General features: G+C 40.4%; 1 protein-coding gene, 4 non-coding genes and 1 pseudogene across 5 annotated transcripts in view; 5 read left to right on the top strand and 1 right to left on the bottom strand.

Moving 5' to 3' along the window:
* LOC132891954 (protein NLRC5-like) overlaps positions 1-25,781 on the top strand; it is an 888,139-nt gene that overhangs the window by 91,705 nt on the left and 770,653 nt on the right. The window lies entirely within an intron of this gene.
* LOC132895671 (U5 spliceosomal RNA) lies at positions 1,190-1,303 on the top strand. Its single transcript, XR_009655805.1, has one exon. It is a non-coding gene; the product is annotated as a U5 spliceosomal RNA (small nuclear RNA).
* On the top strand, positions 1,495-1,672 carry LOC132898927 (U2 spliceosomal RNA; annotated as a pseudogene).
* On the top strand, positions 2,166-2,360 carry LOC132899019 (U2 spliceosomal RNA). The gene has a single exon (XR_009656613.1). It is a non-coding gene; the product is annotated as a U2 spliceosomal RNA (small nuclear RNA).
* On the top strand, positions 18,382-18,463 carry trnas-gcu (transfer RNA serine (anticodon GCU)). Its single transcript has one exon. It is a non-coding gene; the product is annotated as a tRNA-Ser (tRNA).
* On the bottom strand, positions 23,470-23,542 carry trnaf-gaa (transfer RNA phenylalanine (anticodon GAA)). The gene has a single exon. It is a non-coding gene; the product is annotated as a tRNA-Phe (tRNA).

The raw sequence follows: 25,781 nt of genomic DNA, 5'->3' as shown, positions 1-25,781 counted from the left end.
TAAGATGCGCACAAACATCGAAGAAAACACAGCACACATCAGACGGGGACTCCATGCAACACCTGCTTCTCATCAGTGAATATTTGGATCCGTTTCTCTCTTTCTTTCTCGGTTTCATTTCTTTCTTGCTTTCTGTCTTTCTATCGCGGACGTGTCAGGATCCAACGTCCATCATTTGTGCCGTGTGAGCATTCCGTGCGTCCTTGAATGTAAGTTGTTTATTGTTGCGTAGCTACTGTGTTATGTGTGTACTCGTTATCTGTAACTGTTACATGTGGCGGTAAGGCTAGCGAGTATTTCTTCTCTTATTCTCTCGTGTCTGTCTATTTTCTTACGTGTTTGTTCTGTTCTGTTCAGTAGCCATGTAATGATAGCGCTTGTTTTCTCGACCACGGTTTGTTACGGGAGCACATTTCATTATTAGCTATTGCCGTGTTGGGAGTGTAGTGGTGGTATGTACAGTTCATAACCGCGCCACATATTCTAACCTTCTATGCGCAATACAGCGCGGGGCAGCGCTTAAAGGAGCCACGCTCCCCTTCATTCAGCCAACACACTCTGTGTCTTCATGCGGGTGTGACTCGCTGTAAGCAGTTGCACCACGCACCTTGGTAATGATAGCTGCTGTAGGCAGCTATCCTCATCCTCCGTGTACGTTGTACACATTGTACATATTGTGTACATATCGTGTATATAGTCAGTATCTAGTGTGTTGTGTTATTTATTATGGGGTGTAAATAGCATTTATTGGGCTTTACATTGTTTTACTTATATAGTATTCATTTGTGTGTTTTACATTGTATTACATTGTATATAATTATTATTCATTTGCGTTAATATATATTTAATGCGATGTGTATTTGTATTTATATCATTGTCATTATTTACATTATTGCTTGTGTGTATATTATTGCTCATGTCTTGTTGTATTTGTATTTTATTCTGTTTTCTAGTAAAACCACAGTTTACACGGTTTCTCGTGAGTGGACATCCATTAATTCCTGTTCTAACCGGACAGCCTGGGTAGCTCGCTGTATACCTGATCCAGTGTCCCTCTTATACAGTCCTTTACCCTGTCCATCACCGGACACCCATTTTTATAGTGAGAGATTGGCCCAGGCCACCTTACCCTATACCAGCTTTCTGCACCTCCAATCCAGTGTCACTAACCTGATCCAGTGTTAAGTGCAGCTCAGGTTTCTCTTCATTGACGCATAAATCTTTCGCCTTTTACTAAAGATTTCCGTGGAGAGAAATGTTAATGAGGTCAGTATGTTTTTGTCGGCTTTGCTCTGGCGGAGCTGAACGTTTTTAGTCAACAAATGTTAAAACTATTGATCTTTTTGCATTAAAGCATCTCCTACACGCCTCAAAAGCCGATGTCTCTCTTCAAAAGGATCCAGCTGTTGGGGGCGGAGTCTAGCTGTGTTTACTTTTCTGGATTTTAATATGTGGAAGTGGTATATTTAAAGTCATTCACTGAAGTAGTTTACCATTTTTCCGCATTTTAACCAGTTTCGAGTGTAATATTTATTCTAATCAATTTGATATCTGATTTGTTCTCTTAACTAGAGCGTTATATCAAGTAGATTTTTTTTTTGGAACAAGGAGTCGGGATAGGGGTTTGCTTTTTCGGTTCCATGTACTAACCTGATGTTGTAGTACCTCTATCTTTGTTCTAGAAAAAGTTTATTTTTTTCTTATTTGATAAATGGTATTTTTAGAGTAGAGAATAAAAATAGCAATTTGGTCCTTTTATTCTATACTCTCATGTGGTATTATAGTAGATTTAGGAATGGTTACCTTATTCTAAAAGAGAAAGAAAAAAAATCTTTGTTTTGCCTGCCCTAACTTTTTCCCTATTTTCTGGTTTTCTCCATGCTCAACAACACAGGTGTAGAATTGGGTGTGGGCGGTATGGGAGAGAAATGTTAACGAGTTGAACGTATTTTTGTAGGCTTTGCTCTGGCAGAGCTGAATCTTTTTGGTTATCAAGTGTTAGAACTATTGATCTTTTTGCATGGAAGCATCCCCACATACACTCTACAAGGCGATGTCTCTCTTCAAAAGGATCCAGCTGTTGGGGGCGGAGTTTAGCTGTGTTTACCTTTCTGGATTTTAATATGTAGAAGTGGTATATTTAAAACCATTGATTGCAGTCAGTTATGGCTTTTCGGTCTTTGGGTTAAGTTCAAGCGTGAGATCTATTCTTATCAGTTTGATATCTGATATGCTCTGTAAATGAAAGCAACTTTTTTTTTTCTTCCACTGCTGTAAGGAGCATTGAAAAATATTTTTTATTTATCAAGTTGCTCAGATTTTCAACAGATGTTCCTGGACCCGGGATTTGTTCTGCTAACTTTAGTCCTACGTTTGCCAAGTAATGGTTGAAGCTATTAATTACTACATCCATATTATATTCATCTTTGTCATTATTAAGAAAGTACCTTGGATAATTTCAAGATCTTGACCCATTTTTTATAATACTGTTCAAAGTGCTCCAAAATACTTTGAGATTATTTCTGTTATCATTTAATAATTTCTTATAATATTCTTTCTTAGCAGCCCTTATAATATTAGTTAATTTATTTTTATATTTTTTATATCTATCCTCTGCCTCTTTAGTTTTCTGCTTTATGAACTCTCTATACAATGTATTTTTCTTTTTACAGGCATTTTGTAAACCCCTTGTAATCCATGGACAGACTGTATGTTTGACTTTTTACTTTATTGAACAATTGGACAATTTTTATTATATAATGATATAAATATCCTCAAGAATTTCTCATATGCTTTATGTCTTTTAGTCGGTATATTTCATCCCAATTTTGTGCCAGCAAGTCATTTCTAAAAGTGTTAATTGATTCCTCTGATCTAAGTCGTCTGAAAAGTTTTGTGTTTTCTGGTTTATTATTCCCAAATTTTGTTTCATAAACTGAGAAAACTGGTAAATGATCACCGATATCATTTATCAATGGTCCACTTACTAAATTGTCATTAAAACTGTGAGTGAATATATTGTCTATGAGGGTGGCTCCGTGTGAGGTGATTCTGCTGGGTCTAGTAATTTTCGGGAAAAAGGCCATACTGTACATTGTGTTGATAAAATTGTCTGTCATTTTGTGTTTATTTGGATTGAGCAGGTCAATGCAGTTCGCCTAATGTGTGCGTGAGTTTTTTTCCCCCTCGTGACAGCGCGATGCAGCCCAGCCTCAGTGGACTTCAATGGCATTTGGGAACTATGCGCTTGTCAATCTCAAAATGCAAGACAGTTATTGGACAAATACTGCGAAAATGCCCGCCCACGGACTCCGAGCCTCACAGTGGGAGGGACATGGCAGTTTCCGCGAGGAGACTGGTGATTGGTGAAAGCGGCCGGATATTTTCTTTGATTGACAGCTCGTTTCAACTATAGACAGGCAGCGGTGAATTTCAGTTCAGTCCCATGCGGATTCGCAAGTGCTGTGGTGTATCAGCTTACATTTCGATTTCATTCATTACATACGGTTTCTACCAGCTTTTTTAGTTTGTATATATTTTCACTGTAAATAAAGTGTAAATATAGTGTTGTCAAGTTTGCTATCTTAGTTCCAGAAATTTCGTTTATTTGAGTGACTGAACTTGAACTTGAGGGGGCTAGTCAGCTAGCAAGAAAGCTGCGCATGGATGCCAAGCATTGCTAATTTAATTTTGGCGAAGCCATTTGCCAGTCTTCCTTTCGAGGAAAAAATTAAAATTAAAGAGCAGGGTAGACCAACGCCTCAAATTGACTTGGTGAAAAAGGTAGGGAATAATACTCGTTCCTTTCAGCTCTCCTGGTATGAGAAAGTGAATTGGCTAACAGCAAGTGACCCACATCAACAACAGTAAATAGGCTACTTTAGTAATATGTCATGGATGGACCAAAAATATAGAATCTATTTAAAATGTTTATGCTGAGTATATTATATTGGAATATATATTTTTTCTGGATATGAATTAAACACAGCTACAATTTGGAAAACATTTTTAAACAAAAACACAGCCGAGAACATTTCACACTACAGACCTGGATTACAAGTGAAGGGTTATCAAAATTGTCAATAAAACATTTCTCAGTCAAAATAAGTAAAATATAGGGAAAGTGTCATTGAATGAAACGTGTGGCACCCAGCTCTATGTTTGGCTCCCCAAGGTCAGTGCTTGTGCCTATTCCAGAACACTCTGCTGTTACTGCTGAGGTTCCTGACAAAGAGCTGCTTTCAATAATGATCAATTTTTAAACAACATGCCACAATTTTAAAATATAAAATGTGAAAATATACCCCCCCAACACCATCATCATGTATATTGGACAGTAGGCTAATGGGCCAAAAGAACCTGTTATTTCACAGTTTGTGACCCTGCCAACAATCAGCCAGATCAGAGGCAAGAGTATGGGCAAAATTGATGTGTTTTTTCTTTTAAAATCTGGAAATATCGTAACCGACCAGCCTCCCCTGTTTGAAAAACTACCAGCCGCCACTGGTGGCCAGTGTTAGTAATTACCAGTCATACACTCCGCCTAGTGGCCAGTGTTAATAATTACCAGTCATACACTCCGCCTAGTGGCCAGTGTTAGTAATTACCAATCATGCACACCGCCTAGTGGACAGTGTTAGTAATTACCAGTCATACACACCATACACACCGCCTAGTGGCCAGTGTTAGTAATTACCAGTCATACACACCGCCTAGTGGCCAGTGTTAGTAGTTACCAGTCATGCACACCGCCTAGTGGCCAGTGTTAGTAATTACCAGTCATGCACACCGCCTAGTGGCCAGTGTTTGTAATTAGCAGTCATACACTCCGCCTAGTGGCCAGTGTTAGTAATTACCAGTCATACACACCGCCTAGTGGCCAGTGCTAGCGGAGCCCCATATGCATAGAGTGTGGATATATAAAGAAACCCATCGAGTTGTTTTCTGATGGTTTTGGTTCTGTGCCACCACAGGAAACCCAACAACTGAGTCGTGAGAAACCCATCGAGTTGTTTTCTGATTTCTTGCCATGATGAATTTCATTGTACTGCTTACCTTTAACTGACAAGCATAATTTTATCATTTAAAGAAGTGTATGCTTATTTACATATCTGATTTTCTTTCAGCTCACCAGCAACCAGTTACTTTCTCTTTTGGATGAAAAGAAGCCCAAAGATTCCAGCCTGCAGAAATTGTCTAAAAATACAGCCAGATGGCCAATCGCTGGAGTTCATTCTGTCTCAACATACTATATTATGTGCATTATTCATTTTGATAACCGTGTAATAAGGACCTGAGACCTTCGTGCAAAACGTGCACACTTCTAAAAAAATATGTTCATCTTTTACAAACAAACAATAACTCGAGAAAACTCTTTAATGGTCTTTCTAGTTTCATAACATAATTTCTTAATATTAGTATGTTGATAATGCCGATGCTGAGTGTTTTAAATATTTCCTCAACTGCACTTTTTTTTGACAAAACCTCGATCATCTTTTCAAAGTTAAAGCTCGAATCCCCGGAGCTCCATGTGCTGCATTCGGACGAGGAGTCCGTTCCCGGGAGGTTCTAATCCCACTGCGGTTTTATCCCGGGGTTTTGTACCGGCCAGCGGATTCAATGTATTATATTTAGTTTTCAAAATGATATTTTTCCAATATGTTTTTTTTTTTTTTTGTATTCTTGTCTCAGCAATGGTGAAATCGAATTTGTAAATAAAATCAGTGCCCTGACTCTACTCATCAGGCCAGAGCTATTCTCTTTCTGTGTCTGTTTTGTACAACATAAGGAAACAGTATAGTAACTATAACGGTAAAGAAATAAAACAAGAGAGGCTGGCTATGATATAAGAAAATTCTACAACCCAGAAACAGATGGGCTTTTTGGCAGTGCCTCAATCTATATATTACCGCTTAAAACTATTCCTCTGCCATTCTTGAGGTCTCAAGGCATTTAAAAACAAGAAGTGAGGCCATGGTTCTGCGTATCCCCAGATAGCAGAGGGACGTTGAAACGGCGCCGATTCTTGGTCAGAATGGTCGGTTTCCGTCGTAAGTCAGAAAATCAACGCTGAAATGGCGCCGTGAAACGTCGATTTCTCCGCCGTCGGAGAAGGTCGATTTATCACTGTTGAATCACCGTGGGTAAAGGTTGATCTGTCGACCGTCAGAGAAGGTCGAATATACGATGTTGAACCATCGTCACTTTTGCCGGCCAGTTTTCCACATTGGTAGGATGAGCAACTAATTGTTCAGAATATAAATTCTGGCCCGTAGCCAGGGGGGATCGGAGGGTTCGTTCGATCCCCCCCGACACACACGCCCCTCAAGATTACTCAAGATTTATTCATTTGTTCATGTCCGATGAATATACATTGATTCACATTTAAATTTACAATATCAAATCCAGACTAATCAAAAAAGAAAAGTAGACTAAGTGAGGACGAGTTAGAAAAACGGGTTCATTTCTCCTATGTTTATGTTTACACGTTTTGTTCAGACTGCTTTACACCCCAATCCAGTGGGTGGCGGTAATGCCCCCATTAGACCCCTTTCACTGACGTCACCCGAAACCGGAAGTAAACAAACCCTGCGCCATATTGGAAGACCAACAAACTCGTGATTTGGGGGAAATAAAGGCAGCGCGCGGTATGTGAACCCACGAGGCACTTGGTTCATCATAAACCTACAATGGTAAACTTTTGTGCTGTGTTAGGGTTCTAACAAAGCTGATGGGAAAGGTGAAAAGAAGTCTTTCTACAGAATACCAGCTGTGATTGAGACACAAGGGGAGCAAACCAAGGAGCTTTCTGCCAGGAGACAGAGAGAGGATTTAGCTGCTTTATGCAGAGCGGATCTGAATACTTCAAGTCTATTTTGTTACTGGTAAGTCACTAGGCTAGAGTGTTGTAGAACATTTTTTTAAATGTCTAAATTAGAAGATTTGAAGTGTGCTCGTGTATTTGGGGGGTACGGGAGTAGGGGGCCAGATGAAGTCCACCTTTGGGGAAAAAAAGATCCCCCCCCCTCCACAATGCTGGCTACGGGCCTGAAATTGCCACTGTTTGTCTTATCCTGCTTACACATAGATACGAGTAAATGATAAGTGATAATGATAAGTAAATGATAAAAAAAAGAACAAAAACCAGTTTACTTTCTTAACTCAGTAATGGATTTGACCTTCTATCTTTGAAAGTTTTTTTGTAAATAACTTAACATTTCCAAGATGATCATAAATTAATTCTAAGAAGATTGAAAGTGTTACAAAACCTGCATCTTATACCTAACTGGTGGGAATGGTGGTGTTACAACTTATCCTGGTGTTACTTTCATACCCGGTGTCTCTCATCTCTGTTGTATTGACTTTCATTTCAAGGCATGATATAAAAAAGGGCCAGTACGTATACGTAGTGATATGTCGTTGGATGTCCCACGCTGTCCCATAATGCAGTGCGATTACCACTGCTGTTTACTGGATGACGTCATTTTCGTTATATACCTGGGTGCACGTGAAACTCCCACACCACTCGGTTGGATCGCGACTCTCTTGTGGATCGGCCTGCTGTTACGCTTGGACCATTGAAACAACATTGAGAAAAACACTGGACCACGCTACATTTTCATTCATCCCTGGACATCTGGTACGTACCATTATTCAGTCACTATTAATAAAGGGAATTTCGAATACAATTTCAAGCAGTTTAAGAAGTTATGATGAACTTCAGTCATATCACGCATTGGAGAAATTTCCCTCAACTAGTATCCATTTGAAACAACAACAATACAGATGGATTATTCAATCGAAAAACGAGTCGAAGTAGTTGTCTTGTTGGAGTGAAAACTTAGCGTTGGTGTGAAAACTTAGCGTTTAAATCGAGCATGTAGGCCTAGGTCGCATGTCGTTTTGAGCTGACCTGTTCTTTTGTGTAGCCTCATTATTGTCTCATTATTGTCTTCATGCTACATTTTATTCTATCAGGTGTCTACCTTAGCCCTTTGTGGAGGAACCGACGTAGGGGTCACAGTGGGGCGGATGCTGCGTAGCCTCCTGGTCAACAGCTTGGCCAGCCAATTTAACTGGGCTGGAAAGGGGGAAAAAACTGCGTTTAAGGACACCAAGATCCATGATGTCCTGTTTGGTAGGTTATGCATGTGCACAAAGCTGTAAAAGAGGGTAAAATAGTAAGCTGTCGCAAGTACTTGCACACTATTTCTAAACGTTCTTTGATAACTCCTTCACTAACTGTAACATTACGATTATAATGACAATGACAAACATATTGTGAAAGATGCAAAGGATTAAGAAACTCACCAGGCGCCTTACTCAGAAAAAGCAGGTGTGCAGGCAAGTCCAGGGAAGCTGACTGAGTGACGAACGGTCCGGTAGTGGCATTTCTATTTCCGCTTTGTGTCAATGGGGAAATTAAAATGTTTTTTTTTTTTAATCCCATTTAAATTGTCACAAGATTCACATCTATGGTTTCTGATTTTTACATATATTTTCTGTACTAGTACCATTACTTGCCACCTACCACTAGAGTGTGACGTGCATAGTCTTAACAACTCAAACTTTAACAATTATCACCATGCAAAGTCTCAATGTTGTTTTGTTCTTTTTCTTTCAGATGCTCTACAAAAGCAGCTGCCAGGGAGCACACACGCTACTTTTAGTGACGCAATCAAGAAGTGGCTTAAGTATGCGCCAGAGAGGGAGGGATGAGGAGACGTGAGGTAGGGTGGCATTTAGAAACCCATAGCCTACTGCTGACTTTCTTTATCAATGCTGCATCAAATTAATTTTGGTTATGTTTTTCTGTTTCCATGTACAGGTGTCTGCGCCACAGGAGGAATAGGCCACAATTATTAATTATAAATAAATCATAAAATGTTTCTAAGAACTTGTTCAAGTGTGTTCTGTTCCTTATAAATGTTAAAAGTTATGCCTCATTAGATAGCTTGACAAACATTAGGAGAGGTGCATTGTTGCATGCATTTTTATATCCTGTTGTACATTAAACAGGACGTAGCCTACGCACATTGATATAAATTAAGTTTCACTTTCATGGGTGAAGTATGCATGTGTGTGTTCATCCTAGGCAAGAGCCCCGATGCTTTATTGTTAGCTAGTTTAATTTAGCCTGTTTTGCTTAATTTGTAGCCTTCCTGTTGTACATAAAACAGGAAGTAAAGTTGGATGAATCATCGCCGAAAATTAAACTATAAATCGACCGAAATCTGTAGTTGAATAAAGGGTGAAAGGGGGTCTATTCTCTGTCGGCCACCATCCACTTTTCAACGTCGTTTCAACGCAAACCCGTATGAGCAAAGCGGTGTTGAATCAACGCCAGTGATCCACGATGATTCGACGGCGTATGGTCGAAGAACATGCCGATGATTCCCCGTCGAATCAACGCCCTTTTGCTATCTGGGACATTATTTTTATTATTATTATTATTTACATGTATGACTTTTGACACCATATAAAGTTTGCATTTACATCACACATAGGAAACATACTAGTTTGTGGTGCACAAAATAAAGCAGGGCAGGTAAGCCTCCTCTGTCTCAGATGCTGTATCATTATTTTTATAAAACCTGCACCATGGCTCCACATTACCATGTGGTAAATAAGCAAGCCCATTTCATTACCCTCCATTTTGCATTGTTTATATCAACTACTTTCGGATGCAATGTCATTACTATATCAACCAGTGTGAATAAGACTGAAAATGAGGATTGCCACATGGACACATAAATTGGATTTGATAATCTGCAATATATAATGTGGTCAGACCATCATGAAGATTGGATTCACATCAGATATGCAAAAAAAAAAGGATTTGGACTGATAGTCTGAACGTAGCCTTTATGGCTATCCTATGTTTGGCTTTTTCTGCTGTTTTAGTTTAATATTGTTATTGTTGAATCTGATTCTCTTGCAAACAACCCAGAGGCTTCTTGAACATTTGGTGTATTTTTTTCCTCTATTTTGGTTGGTTATAATATGCCATTTTTTTCCATTGATGTTATCATCAAAACATTAGCATTTTCAAAACACCACATCATTACTGCCATGATACATTATTTACAGCACATGTAGGTTTAAAACTGGTTTATCTTCCATGCTATGCTGTTACATGCAAAATGTAATGAAATAATCACCCACCTATCCAAAGGAAGAAAAAAATTCTAATTAATTTTCCACACATTAAACAAGTGTTGAACACAGAAAATAATGATTTGATGGTGAAAATATAAAAAAAGTGATGTTGAATTTGAAAAACTCATAAAACTTTTTTTCTGACTTTCGATGTTTATGTTTACACTATTTATGGCTGATGAAGGAGATAAGAAGCAGATAATTTGAACTCAAAGACTGTGTTTTGTAAACATATCAGTTTAATACAAGAAACTTGACATAATTTTTTTTAAATACACCTGCATAACATCTTATTTCTCCAAATGTGTACCCTGAGTGAAAAAATGCCGTATGCCAAATTAAATATGTGGAACAGATCTGCTGTGTCGACCCCGAATGGGAGCAGGTGAAAGAAGATGATGATTAACCAAGACCTCATCTATCATTGGTTTTCAGGAATCTATAACACAAAGATGATATCTTTCAGTTAAACAGAGTTTGATTTTGATGACACAATTGAAACAGAAAAAAGATGCTTGTGCCTGGTCTGTTGGCAGGCGGCTCATTCTCATGAAAAGCTCTATAATGCCTCAGCACTGATGATGTATTCTTGTTATACTCATTCCTTCTGGCACAGCGAGCACTTCACCTTCAACCATGAATATGCAATATTAATATAATTGTGCATGATGATGATAAAATCTTCTAATAAAATATGACCAGAACAACTTAGAGCTACAGACCTTATTGGGAGGAACCATTTCAAAATGTTCCCACATCGGTGAATATTTCCTCTTGTGTACAGGCTCCATTTTAGAATAAAGACAAAAAAAGAAATAAAGAAAAAAGTGTGGGGGGAGGGCATTACCACTACTACAATCAGTGCACTAATATTGTTTGATAACACAATCACTACTACTTAATAATACAAACTGCAAATGTTGGATTGATATACAGTATAACATCTCATCTCATTATCTCTAGCTGCTTTATCCTGTTCTACAGGGTCGCAGGCAACCTGGAGCCTATCCCAGCTGACTACGGGTGAAAGGCGGGGTACACCCTGGACAAGTCGCCAGGTCATCACAGGGCTGACACATAGACACAGACAACCATTCACACTCACATTTACACCTACGGTCAATTTAGAGTCACCAGTTAACCTAACCTGCATGTCTTTGGACTGTGGGGGAAACCGGAGCACCCAGAGGAAACCCACGCGGACACGGGGAGAACATGCAAACTCCGCACAGAAAGGCCCTCGCCGGCCACAGGGCTCGAACCCGGACCTTCTTGCTGTGAGGAGGCAGCATTAACCACTACACCACCGCAGGGGCGCAGATAGGATTTTTGAACTGGGGGGAACTGAGCTGTCAGCAAATGATTCCATTTTGTGTGTGTATATATATGTATGTGTGTGTGTGTGTGTGTGTGTATATATATATATATACACACACTACCGTTCAAAAGTTTTGGGTCACTTTGAAATGTCCTTATTTTTGAAAGAAAAGCACTGTTCTTTTCAATGAAGATCACTTTAAACTAATCAGAAATCCACTCTATACATTGCTAATGTGGTAAATGACTATTCTAGCTGCAAATGTCTGGTTTTTGGTGCAATATCTCCATAGGTGTATAGAGGCCCATTTCCAGCAACTATCACTCCAGTGTTCTAATGGTACAATGTGTTTGCTCATTGCCTCAGAAGGCTAATGGATGATTAGAAAGCCCTTGTACAATCATGTTAGCACAGCTGAAAACAGTTGAGCTCTTTAGAGAAGCTATAAAACTGACCTTCCTTTGAGCAGATTGAGTTTCTGGAGCATCACATTTGTGGGGTCGATTAAATGCTCAAAATGGCCAGAAAAATGTCTTGACTATATTTTCTATTCATTTTACAACTTATGGTGGTAAATAAAAGTGTGACTTTTCATGGAAAACACAAAATTGTCTGGGTGACCCCAAACTTTTGAACGGTAGTGTGTATACATGTTATTTCACCTCCCTCACTGCCATCACCAGGAACTACCTGCAGGCCAGGACAATGATAACATTTTAACATAGCCTATGGAAATCCAAAGTTTACACATTATCATCACGCACAGAAATTGCAAAACTGCAAAACTAGTTTTAAAACCGCTAAGTTCCAACTGTTAACCATAGCGAGAGGCTGGGCTACGTGTGTGTGTGTAAAGTGTAAACCAGTGCATCCTGACTTTCTAACTATGCCTGTGTGTTGCGTGAGCGGCGGTCAGTCAACAACTCTTCGCAAAGTTTCCTTATGAAACAATATGCTCGCTGAAATTATGGCAGGGAACGCCAGATTAAACATTAAAACTGCCTTCTGAGCACTGTATCTACAGGCTACCACCGAAAGAAGGAGGCTACCAGAAAGGCTTCTCTACTCCGTACGATTTTACTTTCACTACGACATTACTTTGAACAGACTATCAAAAAATTGCAAGGTGATGTGGTAAAGTAAGGCACAGTTTACTTACAGTCGGTTTTTTTTTTTTTTAACGATGCAATCGTTTTCTGCCTTTTGGCACCCTTCATCATGCCGTGTTGGGGTCCTGAACTAGGAGGCGCTGTCCCTGATATGCCTGTCAAACTTGTGGGTAACCATAGCAACCAAGCTCGAGCTCACAACCTGTGCAGTCTGCGCAGTTGCAACTATGTATACACTGCTGTGCACCTCAATAAACCGAATGGTAATTAGTCTTTTGATTTTTCCGTGAGGTTTGCCTTATGCAAAGAAAGACAGCATAGACGTTTTTTCCTCCCTATAAGTGGGGGGGACCGAACGAGGTGAATTTAAATCTGGGTGGGACGAATCCCCCCCGTCCCCCCCTCTATCTGCGCCCGTGCACCACCGTGCCGCCCTGCAGTATAACATTTTCCAAAAAAAGTTTGAAAGAAAAGAAATATTCTCTCCGATATTCTCTCCAACCTACAAAGTGGAGGCTCTTTTTCCCGCTTTTATCCGGGAATCGACTCTCAGGATGAAACTCTGACGGGAACCAGGCCTCGTTTTTCATCGGTCACGTGGTTTTCTTCCGAACGAGCCACGCCCCAAGGCAGGGCTTCATCTGCCACGCCCCCTTATACTCGGCACGCGCTTCGGAGCCTCGGCTTCAGACGGCCATCACTACTGACCAATAATTGCTGATTATTGTCTGTCTGTGTTTTGTCACAGCATTAAATCATAATGTATTTTGTGTGTGTGAGCAGTTTAAGGACAGTTCCCCCATTTCCCCCTGATGAAACGATCAGCCAGGACGTGTCTGAACGCTGTTAACTCTATTCCTGAGAGCGTTTCCGCCTGTTCACTGCTATTTTTGACCCTTTTTGTAATAATGAGGTGTTTAAAGCACTTGTTGTTGCAGTGAAAAGGAAAACTGAAAGCTGCCGGTGCGGGAATAAACCCAAGGACGTGTTATCCTAATGGGCTTCATGGGCAGCTGCCCAGGGCCTCGGCCACTAGGGGGCCTCGGAGGTAGCAAGATCGGAAAATATGAAACGATATTGACAACATTTTTGATGCATTTCGCCACCCGTAAGGAAGCCCACCTTGTCTCGTCGCATAAATCACCCGTCATTGTTAATACGATCACTGTCCACCATGTCTTCACACACTATGCCAGCTTGAGTTCAATGATTTACAACCCTGATTCCAAAAAAGTTGGGACAAAGTACAAATTGTGAATAAAAATGGAATGCAATGATGTGGAAGTTTAAAAATTCCATATTTTATTCAGAATAGAACATAGATGACATATCAAATGTTTAAACTGAGAAAATGTATAATTTAAAGAGAAAAATTAGGTGATTTTAAACTTCATGACAACAACACATCTCAAAAAAGTTGGGACAAGGCCATGTTTACCACTGTGAGACATCCCCTTTTCTCTTTACAACAGTCTGTAAACGTCTGGGGACTGAGGAGACAAGTTGCTCAAGTTTAGGGATAGGAATGTTAACCCATTCTTGTCTAATGTAGGATTCTAGTTGCTCAACTGTCTTAGGTCTTTTTTGTCGCATCTTCCGTTTTATGATGCGCCAAATATTTTCTATGGGTGAAAGATCGGGACCGCAGGCTGGCCAGTTCAGTACCCGGACCCTTCTTCTATGCAGCCATGATGCTGTAATTGATGTAGTATGTGGTTTAGCCTTGTCATGTTGGAAAATGCAAGGTCTTCCCTGAAAGAGACGTCGTCTGGATGGGAGCATATGTTGCTCTAGAACCTGGATATACCTTTCAGCATTGATGGTGTCTTTCCAGATGTGTACGCTGCCCATGCCACACGCACTAATGCAACCCCATACCATCAGAGATGCAGACTTCTGAACTGAGCGCTGATAACAACTTGGGTCGTCCTTCTCCTCTTTAGTTCGAATGACACGGCGTCCCTGATTTCCATAAAGAACTTCAAATTTTGATTCGTCTGACCACAGAACAGTTTTCCACTTTGCCATAGTCCATTTTAAATGAGCCTTGGCCCAGAGAAGACGTCTGCGCTTCTGGATCATATTTAGATACGGCTTCTTCTTTGAACTATAGAGTTTTAGCTGGCAACGGCGGATGGCACGGTGAATTGTGTTCACAGATAATGTTCTCTGGAAATATTTCTGAGCCTGTTTTGTGATTTCCAATACAGAAGCGTGCCTGTATGTGATGCAGTGCCGTCTAAGGGCCCGAAGATCACAGGCACCCAGTATGGTTTTCCGGCCTTGACCCTTATGCACAGAGATTCTTCCAGATTCTCTGAATCTTTTGATGATATTATGCACTGTAGATGATGATAGGTTCAAACTCTTTGCAATTTTACACTGTCGAACTCCTTTCTGATATTGCTCCACTATTTGTCGGTGCAGAATTAGGGGGATTGGTGATCCTCTTCCCATCTTTACTTCTGAGAGCCACTGCCACTCCAAGATGCTCTTTTTATACCCAGTCATGTTAATGACCTATTGCCAATTGACCTAATGAGTTGCAATTTCGTCCTCCAGCTGTTCCTTTTTTGTACCTTTAACTTTTCCAGCCTTTTATTCCCCCTGTCCCAACTTTTTTGAGATGTGTTGCTGTCACGAAATTTCAAATGAGCCAATATTTGGCATGAAATTTCAAAATGTCTCACTTTCGACATTTGATATGTTGTCTATGTTCTATTGTGAATACAATATCAGTTTTTGAGATTTGTAAATTATTGCATTCCGTTTTTATTTACAATTTGTACTTTGTCCCAACTTTTTTGGAATCGGGGTTGTAATTAATGACTTCGCTTTCCAGAAAAGTAGGAAAGTGCCCTTGTAAGTTGACCCATGGCTGTCAAACTGAATGCGCAAAGCTGTGTGCCACTGCTGTTTGGGACATTACGTGTGTGAAAGGATGAAATGTTTCACATAGCCTAACATTTTGAGATTTATTTCTGAGAAGCAAGATATAGAGCCCTGCACTCCCGCGGGACTCGACGCGAAGCAGTGCAGCGCGGGACAAGTTCTGAAGGCTCATTGCGGGCGCGGGAGGGAGAGGTGATAAGCTGCAGTCTCGCTAACTAAAAATGTGTTTAAAATAAAATTTATAAATTATTAATTTATGTCTATCATATATAATTTGTGCTGGATATTTTATTTGGCATTAATAAAAACATTTTAAGATGCCTAAATTTGCAGATGTGGTCTAATCTCGCGTACGTTTCCGATTCCTTTCCGCTCTTCCGTGTTTGAGATCTCCGATCATGGCAGAAGAGCAGAGCTCCTCTAGTGAAGCTCACAGTGCTTCAGAAGTAAGTGCTGCTTTAAAAAGAGGTACATTGCTTGAAACGCACCCCTAAACGTGAGCTGTAGATATTTATGCTCAAATCCACTCAAAGTAGGGGGCGGGGCACCATCACGCTGTGTCTTTAAATTATATTAATTTCTTATAGGTCTACTTGTATTTCCTAGAATGTAAATGTGAGGAGTGAGATATAAGCTATGTGCAATGTACAATATTCTTAATATCCACTGTAGATTTTGGTAGGTGTGTTGGGTATCTCTGTAAAGCCTCAGCTGCGCATGCCGCCTGGCAATGCGCAACCTCGCTACGTGCACTAGGTGAAGGATCGGTCAGTGGAGAGCTCAGCTAAGCTCAGCATGTTTAATTCCCCAAGCCAATGACAAGAACTTTCGTGAGAAATAACGCGAACGTCTGCATCATGCGGGATTTGCAGGCGGGAGCGGGACAAAATATGGCATGCGGGAGCGGGACTAAAAATAATAATTCTTTGCGGGAGTGGGCGAGAGCGGGACTGCACAATGTGGGAGCGGGCGGGACTGAAAATTCTGTCCCGCGCAGACCTCTAGCAAGATATTTTTCCTTCTTTGTTATCGCTCTTTGTTTTCACAAGTTAAAAGTCGCCTGGATTCCAAAATGAAAACAAACGGTTATATACCAAATGAATGTTCTTGTTCTGAATACTAAAGAAACTGTTGTAGGCCTAGGTTATGTTCTTGACATGTTGTTCATTGACTCACTCATTCAAAGGCTTCTTGAGGCTAAACTTTCGTTAACCAGACTTGTTAACCGTGATGTCTGATGGATTTTTTCACCATGCAATTGCCTATTTCACCATTGCTTTTTCTCGATTAAATAGGTGTTGACAGATATAAAGTTTTATCGTTCAATAGTATTTCTAATTGTGCCACTGTCATTATTTAAGTTTCTGTGTCTAGTTAGACAGGCATGTCTGAGGGGGTGAATTTGCTGAGCGCAGTTGACAACAGGCGGGGGTGGGGCCTTGGGGGGGTGTCTGCCCAGGGCCTCGGCAAGGGTTAATGCGGCCCTGAATAAACCCAGTGGTGCTGCAGGAATAAGCGCTGTGTCAGAGTCGCTGCTGGGATCCTGATCTCGCCGCTTCTACAAAGGAGCGTTTTGTGGGGATTTCCAAACATTTAAACACAAACACCTTTCAATAGACCCCTTTGCAGTAAACATCATTCATAGGTAAGAGGAAATTGCGCGCGCAGCCTGGACCCAAAAAAGACTCAGCGACGGTAGAGACGAGAAGAAATATTTGGAAGAAATGCCTAGTTGTTGTGTTGTTGGGTGTCAGAATCGTAGCAGTGATGGGGTTAAAATGTACAGAATTCCAGCAGGATCTCACCCATTCCAAAAAAATCGCCAACGTCTATGACTACAAGCCATCAAACGTGTAGACTGGGATGAAAGCACTATCAAAAATGCGCGGGTTTGCAGCGCCCACTTCATCACAGGTAAGATCAGGCTACTGTATTTATTAAATCTTTCTTTTTTATTCTTTCTAGTCTTCGTTTATTGATGTAGCAAAATACTTTGGTAACGTTTGTCTGATTAGCTGGGTCATAGTTACACAATGTAATGAATATTGTTAGCATGTTAACTTAGCTTTGCATGCAATTTTGTTTGTAGGAGAGGTCTCGCTTGACTCAAGCAGTCCAGATTTTGTGCCATCATAACATAATCATATGCGTCTAAAGACTTGTAGGCACGAAGTTTTTCGTGGGTGTACACTGAAGTCTTGTCAATAAGGTACGAGTATACAGTATATCTGGCCATTGTATACCAGGGAATTTACTAACATCGTCCGTCCACTCTTTAATTAAATACGGATCCGGTAGGCGATGTCCACTTGTTAGAGTTAACTTATTTATGCAGCATTCTCGATCTTGTAACGACAACTGTTTTGCATAATCTGACAGCTCATAATGCCGGTCTATGGGCAGCGCCATTGTTTCTGGGTCCAGGCTGCGCGCGCATCCTGGCAACGGTCGGTTTGTTTACAAACATGGGAAGGGGTCTATTTCCGCAAGGTGGGCGGGAAAATCATGAATATTCATGAGGAAAGTGCCACCTGATTGGCCGGTGAAGTCTTTCTGTTCCACCACGTTGCTTTATGAGGAAGCGGTTTTGTTTGGTTCCGAACTCATCAGTCCGAGTCCAATAATTATTCTACCATCAGGAAAAGCAGCACAGAATTTACTGCGATTGGTTTCAAATGATTAGAATTTCATTTTCAGTCAGACTTCAGATGAGCATTTTAGACGGATTTATTTTTTTTTTGAATATGTAGTTTTCACATTTTCATAACAGGCTTATTATATAAATATACAGCAATAATGTTCCAACAAATATTTTAATGAGTCTGAGTTTTGACTTTGACAGAGTTACTAACACACCAAAGATCATTGCATCATACAAAATAAATAAACACACACACAAACGTGGGTGAGGTGGCCGAGAGGTTAAGGCGATGGACTGCTAATCCATTGTGCTCTGCATGCGTGGGTCCGAGTCCTGCCCTCATCGCATGTTCTTTTGGTCGGCATAGTGGTTAGCACGGTCACCTCACAGCAAGAAGTTTCTGGGTTCAAACCCAGGGAGGGCCTTTCTGTGTGGAGTTTACATGTTCTCCCTGTGTCTGCGTGGGTTTCCTCTGGGTGCTCGGGTTTCCCCCACAATCCAAAGACATGCAGTTAGGTTGACGTGGGGCAGCCTTGAGCAAGGTACCGAACCCCTGACTGCTCGCTGTGCGCTCTGGGCTGTTCACTGTCCAAAGATCTGTACTATTAATTCAGATTTATTCCCTTTGCAGACTTTTTAATTCAAATCAATGTCTTTAAGTGTCAGATAGAAACACATCCTGGCTGATCGCTTCATCAGGGGGAAATGGGGGAACTGTCCTTAAACTGCTCACACACACAAAATACATTATGATTTAATGCTGTGACAAAACACAGACAGACAATAATCAGCAATTATTGGTCGATAGTGATGGCCGTCTGAAGCCGAGGCTCCGAAGCGCGTGCCGAGTATAAGGGGGCGTGGCAAATGAAGCCCCGCCTTGAGGCGTGGCTCGTTCAGAAGAAAACCACGTGAGGGAACCACGTGAGGCTGGGGAGGGAATTTCTAAGAAAAGGAATCACCTCAATTCAAACACAGTGAAAAAAAATCTGTTCCTCAACAAAAATCAATAAAGGTTCCCCTAAAAGTTACTCTGTGCACTGCACGGCTGCAGTAGCACTCACAGTCCCATCACACAAGCACTGGACACAAAGCTTACTCCCTTTATGTACACCTTTTTATAGTGTAGACAAAATTATACTGACCATAAATCCATAGAAAGAGACAGTGTGTGTGTGTGTGTGTGTGTGTAAGAGAGAGACAGAGGGTCAACACCAAATAACATACAGGCAAACAAGTAAAACAAACAAGCAAAAAAAAAAAACTGATGACATGTTATTTTAAAATGGAACATTGAGCAAATTACTGTACATGCAAAGAATAATATAAAGTGGCAGAACATTGACATGATGTAGAAATTAAACATGCTGTACATTTCTCTTAGCAGTAGGTCGCTAGTGAAGTCTGCTGAATGAGAGTCTGAGTAATGAACCTTTTAGTGAATCACAACCGAGGCCTTGTTTATCATGGATCATGTGGTTTTCTGCTCAACGATACAAAGCCTCAAAGCGGGGCTTCATCTGCCCCCTTATTCTTGATACGCGCTTCGAAGTCTCATTTGGCCATCACGATCTTTAAACAGTGATATCAATTAAAACTATGGTCAGGTTAAGGTAGGACAACAAATGCAAGTGTATGTTGATCTTTGTAGAGTTTATTAAATATATAGCTCAGGAACTGGCAAGGCAAGTCTAAAATGACCATTATGAGTCTTGAAAGTATTTGTGTGTGTGTGTGTTTTGAATATATTATGAAGCCATTGACAACAACAACAACAACAACAAAAATCTAAGAAATCATTGTACTTAGCAACCAAAAAGTGTGATCCTGAGTGTGAACATAGATCTGGAGCAGGAGACCGAGCCAAGACACACTGAATATATATTTTATTGACCGATCTAACTCCCCATTTATTTATTTTAACTCATTATATCATTGATATTATATCATCTGGAATTATGTAACTTTGACAAGTGATCAGCCTTCAGTATAACATAATTGTGTGAAAGTTTTTGTACAGTGCAGTTGGATTTCCTTTCACTGTGGGCTGCAGAGCACAGTAGTATAGTGCAGAGTCTGATACAGCAGCAGAGGAGATGAGCAGATCCACTTGGTTATTCTTTTCATCAACTTCAGCAGAGAGACGTGGTGGGATTGAGTCACTTTTATGTCCACTTTGTGATATAAAAAGAAGGAAGTCAGGTTTAGATTTTGGATATTGTCTGTACCAGTGCAGGTAGTTTCCTTTACCACTTGCTTCATAGTTGCAGGACAGAGTAACATCACTGCCTTCATCTATAATTGTATGAGTGAAAAGTGGCTTGATTGAAGCTGCCATGGAGTCAAGAGAAGAGAACATGCACATTCTCATTTTTCTTCCCACCACACAGATGAATAAATCACTAATTCAATGCTTAATATTTCTGCAAGAACAAAAAGTCAAAGTTAACTCACCGAGTGAAAGCCACAGACACATGAATATAACAGTGAACATGATGAATGGTCTCAGCTGAGTGAAAGTATTCTTTCTGTACTATGATATGTTCACATCATAAAGGTTCATGAAGCTCCAGCCCACAGCACCACATGACAGTGTCACCATTGTTACAGACAGATTGTTGATTCTTACTGAAGCATCCTGGCTTTACATTCAGCCTCACATGGGGAACCTGTCTTCAGCTCCGACTGTCAGCAGAATTCATGGAATTATGAAAAATCAATCATTCTAATCTGTAAAAATATAATCGAATAATTAAATTTCATGTTGCATTTGTTTTTAAAAGTGGTTTTGCTGCATTAGGGACTTTGGTCTTATCAGAAATTGCTGTGAATAAGTCATGATAAATAATTTTGTATAAAAGCTATTATTACTATTATTATAATGCGATTGATTTATTGACTTTGTAATAATGAAGCCTGTTATTTCACTGAGGTGAGGAACAAACCAGCTGCTGCTCTTGGTAATATTATGAAAGATGCCACCAAGCCATGAGCTTATAATCAAACGCTCGAATTTAGCTTTTCCCTGCTATTAAAAAACACAACCTACATAGTTACTGTTATTACATTACTGCACCGACGGTTAATGGAAAAATAGTGAATTAAAGATTATTAAACTCAGCTGGCACTGATGCTGCATGAAAAACTCACGCGTCTCTCGACAATCCGGTTTTCCAGTTGCACTCAGTACAGACAGTGTTGTATTGCTCCGCTTATTTTAACAGGCCATTGTTAGGGAAATAGTCTTCTTCCACCGGTGGAAGAAGTCCCTCTTGTTTACTGCAAAATGTGTATTGAGGTATTTCACCTGACGTCACAGGGTCACGTGACGCCCCGGTGTCCACCATTTTGGACGGCAAGCTAGTTAATGTCAACAACAGTAGCTAGTATGTTACTGTAGCAATATTTACGTTCAGTCATTTGGATTACTGTTAAAACCTTTCAGTCTCAAGTTTTTCCTTTACTGGATTTACTAGTTTACTGAGCGAGCGCGCGATGGCTCCCGGCTCGGCCGCCGAGGGCGCGATGGCTCCCGGCTCGGCCGGAGAGCGCGCGATGGCTCCCGGCTCGGCCGGAGAGCGCGCGATGGCTCCCGGCTCGGCCGGAGAGCGCGCGATGGCTCCCGGCTCGGCCGGAGAAGGCGCGATGGCTCCCGGCTCGACCGGAGAGCGCGCGATGGCTCCCGGCTCGGCCGGAGAGGGCGCGATGGCTCCCGGCTCGGCCGGAGAGCGCGCTAGCTCAGTAAACTAGTAAATCCAGTAAAGGAAAAACTTGAGACTGAAAGGTTTTAACAGTCATCCAAATGACTGAACATAAACATTGGTACAGTAACATACTAGCTGCTATGTTGTTGACATTAGCTAGTGCTAACAGCTAGCTGCTAGTACACTGCTACAACACAGACACCGACCCTAATAATACAGTTCTTAGTCATTGCCTGGTCACAGCAAATTTATAACGGGCCATGTCTCAACAGACTAAGAAGTTATTTCAATGCCATTTAATAACATTTTGTTTATCCTGAGGACCGAAAGTAAATGAAAATGTGAACAAACCTTAGCTGTAATCAGATGGCGACCACCGGCTCCAGGGACGACCCGCTGATGTAGGCATGTTACCCAGCCTGACACAAAATATTTGTAGGCATCCAAACTCTTATACGCTTTCAGATCAATACCTGTGTATGGCGATGGGTTTTTAACGGCATAGGTATACAGATCATGTGGGCCGAAGTCCGGTAAAGACGAGGGCTTCGTGTACTTCCGTACGTCAGTGAACAATCCTGGTGGAAGCAGGTAAACGTCGTTCTCTAAGCCTGCTAACCTCAATTTTTGCAAATACCTCTCCCTCTGCTCGCCCTGTAAATGCCCTACGTCGCTGGATAGTGAAGGTGTTTTCTGCATCTCGCTCCTTTTTCTTTTATGTTTTTCGTTTGTCGCCTTCCTCGCATTCAAACTGATTCGAGCCGTGCCGTCCAAAATGGCAGCATCACGTGACTTGGTCACGTGAGTGAAATACCTCAATATTTTGGATAGAATTCGAAATATGACTTATCTGCAATGTATTCCCATTCTTCAATGTTGCCTTAAAGACACTGCAAACAGTTGTTTTTTTTCTGTAGCTCCCATCCCCCATTCCAGCCTTATTTTTCCTCTCCTTTTTTCCAACTGATGACTTACAAACCCAAGTTCAATCAACACATACAAATCTGCGAAATTCTCAGATAGTCAACACAATGGATAGCAATAAGTTTTACTTTCTAAAACTCATAAAGTTGAGTTCAAAATCCAAAAATTATCAGGGCTCTTTGTGTTAAAGAGAGGTAGTAAGTGGACATAACTAAATGAGGCTGCAATTTTTTACAGTGTACGGTTATTCTGCAGTGCCAAATACATTACTGTTTCTGAAATGTGATGAGGAAATTTTACTGGATCACAGCAGATATATACTGGGGCATGTAAGCCAGTAAAATGGGTCTGGCGACACCGATGGACAACTCATAAATTCAAGCAACAAGTTAAACGCAAGCTTGACCCTTACTGTGCGGTGAGCTCTTTGGGATGGCGCTTCTGACTTTTGTTTCCAGATCATAGGAACTGCTCCGCATACCAGACATCAATCAAATCCTTCTATGTGAATCTGCCTCACAAATTTATCTTTTGCAAAATGTATGGAGCAGACACCAAACTGTCCTGTCGGCTTGAAGTTACCTCTGTTTGTTGGTACAAATCAAACCCATTCATTCCGCAAGTGTCCTGCTGACTTTGGGCTACAATGGATCAAAATTCTGCTTTTTTTCATCAGCTACACACCTCTTAAGTGTCAAAGGCTTAGATGAACACACACCACAGTGCCGAAACCCGGGATTGAACCAGGGACCTTTAGATCTTCAGTCTAACGCTCTCCCTACTGAGCTATTTCGGCAAGAGCATACCACCATCTGAGCAGTCACGTCACCGATATAAACATGAGTAGTTGCTAAATCCAATCGGTAAGGTCACATGGTGTTCCTTTTGAACCAAAATCTAATGAAATATAGTGTTTAAAATAATAGATAGTATCATCTGGAAGCATTACATATGTAATGTGGTAATTGATTAATGAAACTCTTTTATGTTGTTGGCAATTTGTTTTATTCCAAGCATGTTTTTAATTAAATGAACAAATGTTCACATGAAAGAATGAGCAAATAATAAGCTAAATAATGAGGTAAATGTGTTCTCTGTGCTCGCTCATTTCACTGTTACCCCCCAATCATGCAGTCTTGATTATTTCAACTGTTATCCACAGAGTCAAGTGGATAATGATCTCCCTTATAAGTGCACACACGCACAGAGAGAGAGAGGTTTTGATCTGTGTGTAGTGTATAAAATAGATTGTGAAATAAAAAACTGAATAAAGAATAGGGAGATTTTGATTATATGATCAAAATCTTTCTCTCTCTCACACACACACAATGTTAGATGTGCAGGAGAGATGGCATGAGGTTGTTGCAGTGCAGGTCGAGGACAAAGCTGCGCACTGGTGTCGGCTCTACTCTCCCGTTTGCTGCCCTGTGTTTGGTCTGTCTGGGGTCCTGGGGGCGGTGATGTGGCCCATCGGTGGTTGCTGTGTCTGTATCGGGCCCCTGCCTGCTTCACCGGTGGCTGGTGGGATGATGGGGTTTTTGCACTATCTTTTACTGTTCTTTTGTATTGTGATTGTTGTGTAGGTATTGTGTAGGTTTTGTCATTGCTCTTTTCTTTCTATTGTCCCTGTTGTTCTAATTTTTGTATCCCCTTGTTTCTTATGCGGTCTGTCATTCCTGTGGGAATTTTTTTTTTTACTTTTTTTGTATGTCACATAGTTCTGTGTGTGTTCCATATGTTTTTTTTTTTTTTTCAAAGTTTTGGTGTCTCCAGTATTGTTCTGCGGTGTAGAAAATGGTAATAGAAAAAAAACTGATACAAATCACTGATACTGTATAAATCACTTAAGGATTTAATTTGCACTTTTGAAAATCTACCTATTCATTTGGTTCATTGCACATCTTGTGTTCATTGTTTGTGCACTGTTGTCTTTGTCTATTGTCTTTGTTTTGTTGTACTGTATAGCTTTTGTGTTGGTATAAAAAAAATAGATTCTGAAAAAAACCCTGAAAAAAGAATATAAACCCCAAATATCCAAACTCGCTTTTATCAGAAGTCATTAAGGAATCACTGAACATTTTTGTGAAACAATATTTTTTCATTGAAAAACTGTCATTAAATATAAGAAGTACATTAAAAGGATGACTTAAAATCCAACAATCAAGACAATGATGGAATCAGTTTTCATGCTCTCATTATGTTAAAGAAGAGTATTGCTTATGGATCCTCTCAGAAATGAAAGTTCGTATGAACAGAACTGGTAACTGGTGCCAATGTTCGGCTGTTACCAATGTTGCTGAAAGATTTTCTCTCATCGTTTAGTCTTTGTTCGCAGAAATATTTTTACAAGCCTTGAGACATATTGAAGCATTTAAGAATAATTCACCAATAAACAGGTTATTATAAAAAGAGGAAACACTGAAAGTAGATTGCACACAAGCATGGCAATTTTCTCATTTTTAAGTAAATATATAAAAGGTATAAGATTATATTATGTGTAATAGCTGTTCCTAGTTGTACTGTGTATCCAGCAGGCTAATATATATCAGAAATTCTCAATAATGACTTCATTTCACTAAAACACACCTCACTGTGTAAAATCACTGTGGATCACAAAAAGCTAACACACAAATATCATTGTAAAATTCAGACTCTGCAGGATCTTGACTTTAGAAAGTGGGATGTATATGAACTTATTGAAAACTTGTTTAGTGGTTTTAGCAAGGATATAGCAACTCACAGCAACTTTTTACAACCATGGTGAGCAGAAAAGCAGCTCAGCAATCAACAGCAGAAGACCACACTGGGTTCCACTCCTGCAGCCAAGAACAGGAATCTTCAAATCAAGAACAAGTTCCGATTACACTGGCAAGTGAGTGTATATTTTTATTGACCTCTCAAACCATCCATTTATTTATTTTTAACTGATTATATCATTGATATTATATCATCCGGAATTGTGTAACCTTAGCAGTTGATCAGCCTTCAGTATAATATAACTGTGTGAAAGATTTTGTACAGTGCAGTTGGATTTC

Source organism: Neoarius graeffei, chromosome 1, assembly GCF_027579695.1.
Source record: "Neoarius graeffei isolate fNeoGra1 chromosome 1, fNeoGra1.pri, whole genome shotgun sequence".
Taxonomy (NCBI): Eukaryota; Metazoa; Chordata; class Actinopteri; order Siluriformes; family Ariidae; genus Neoarius; species Neoarius graeffei.
Note: the sequence above shows the minus strand (reverse complement) of the source record. Positions and strands in the feature narration are given on the sequence as shown.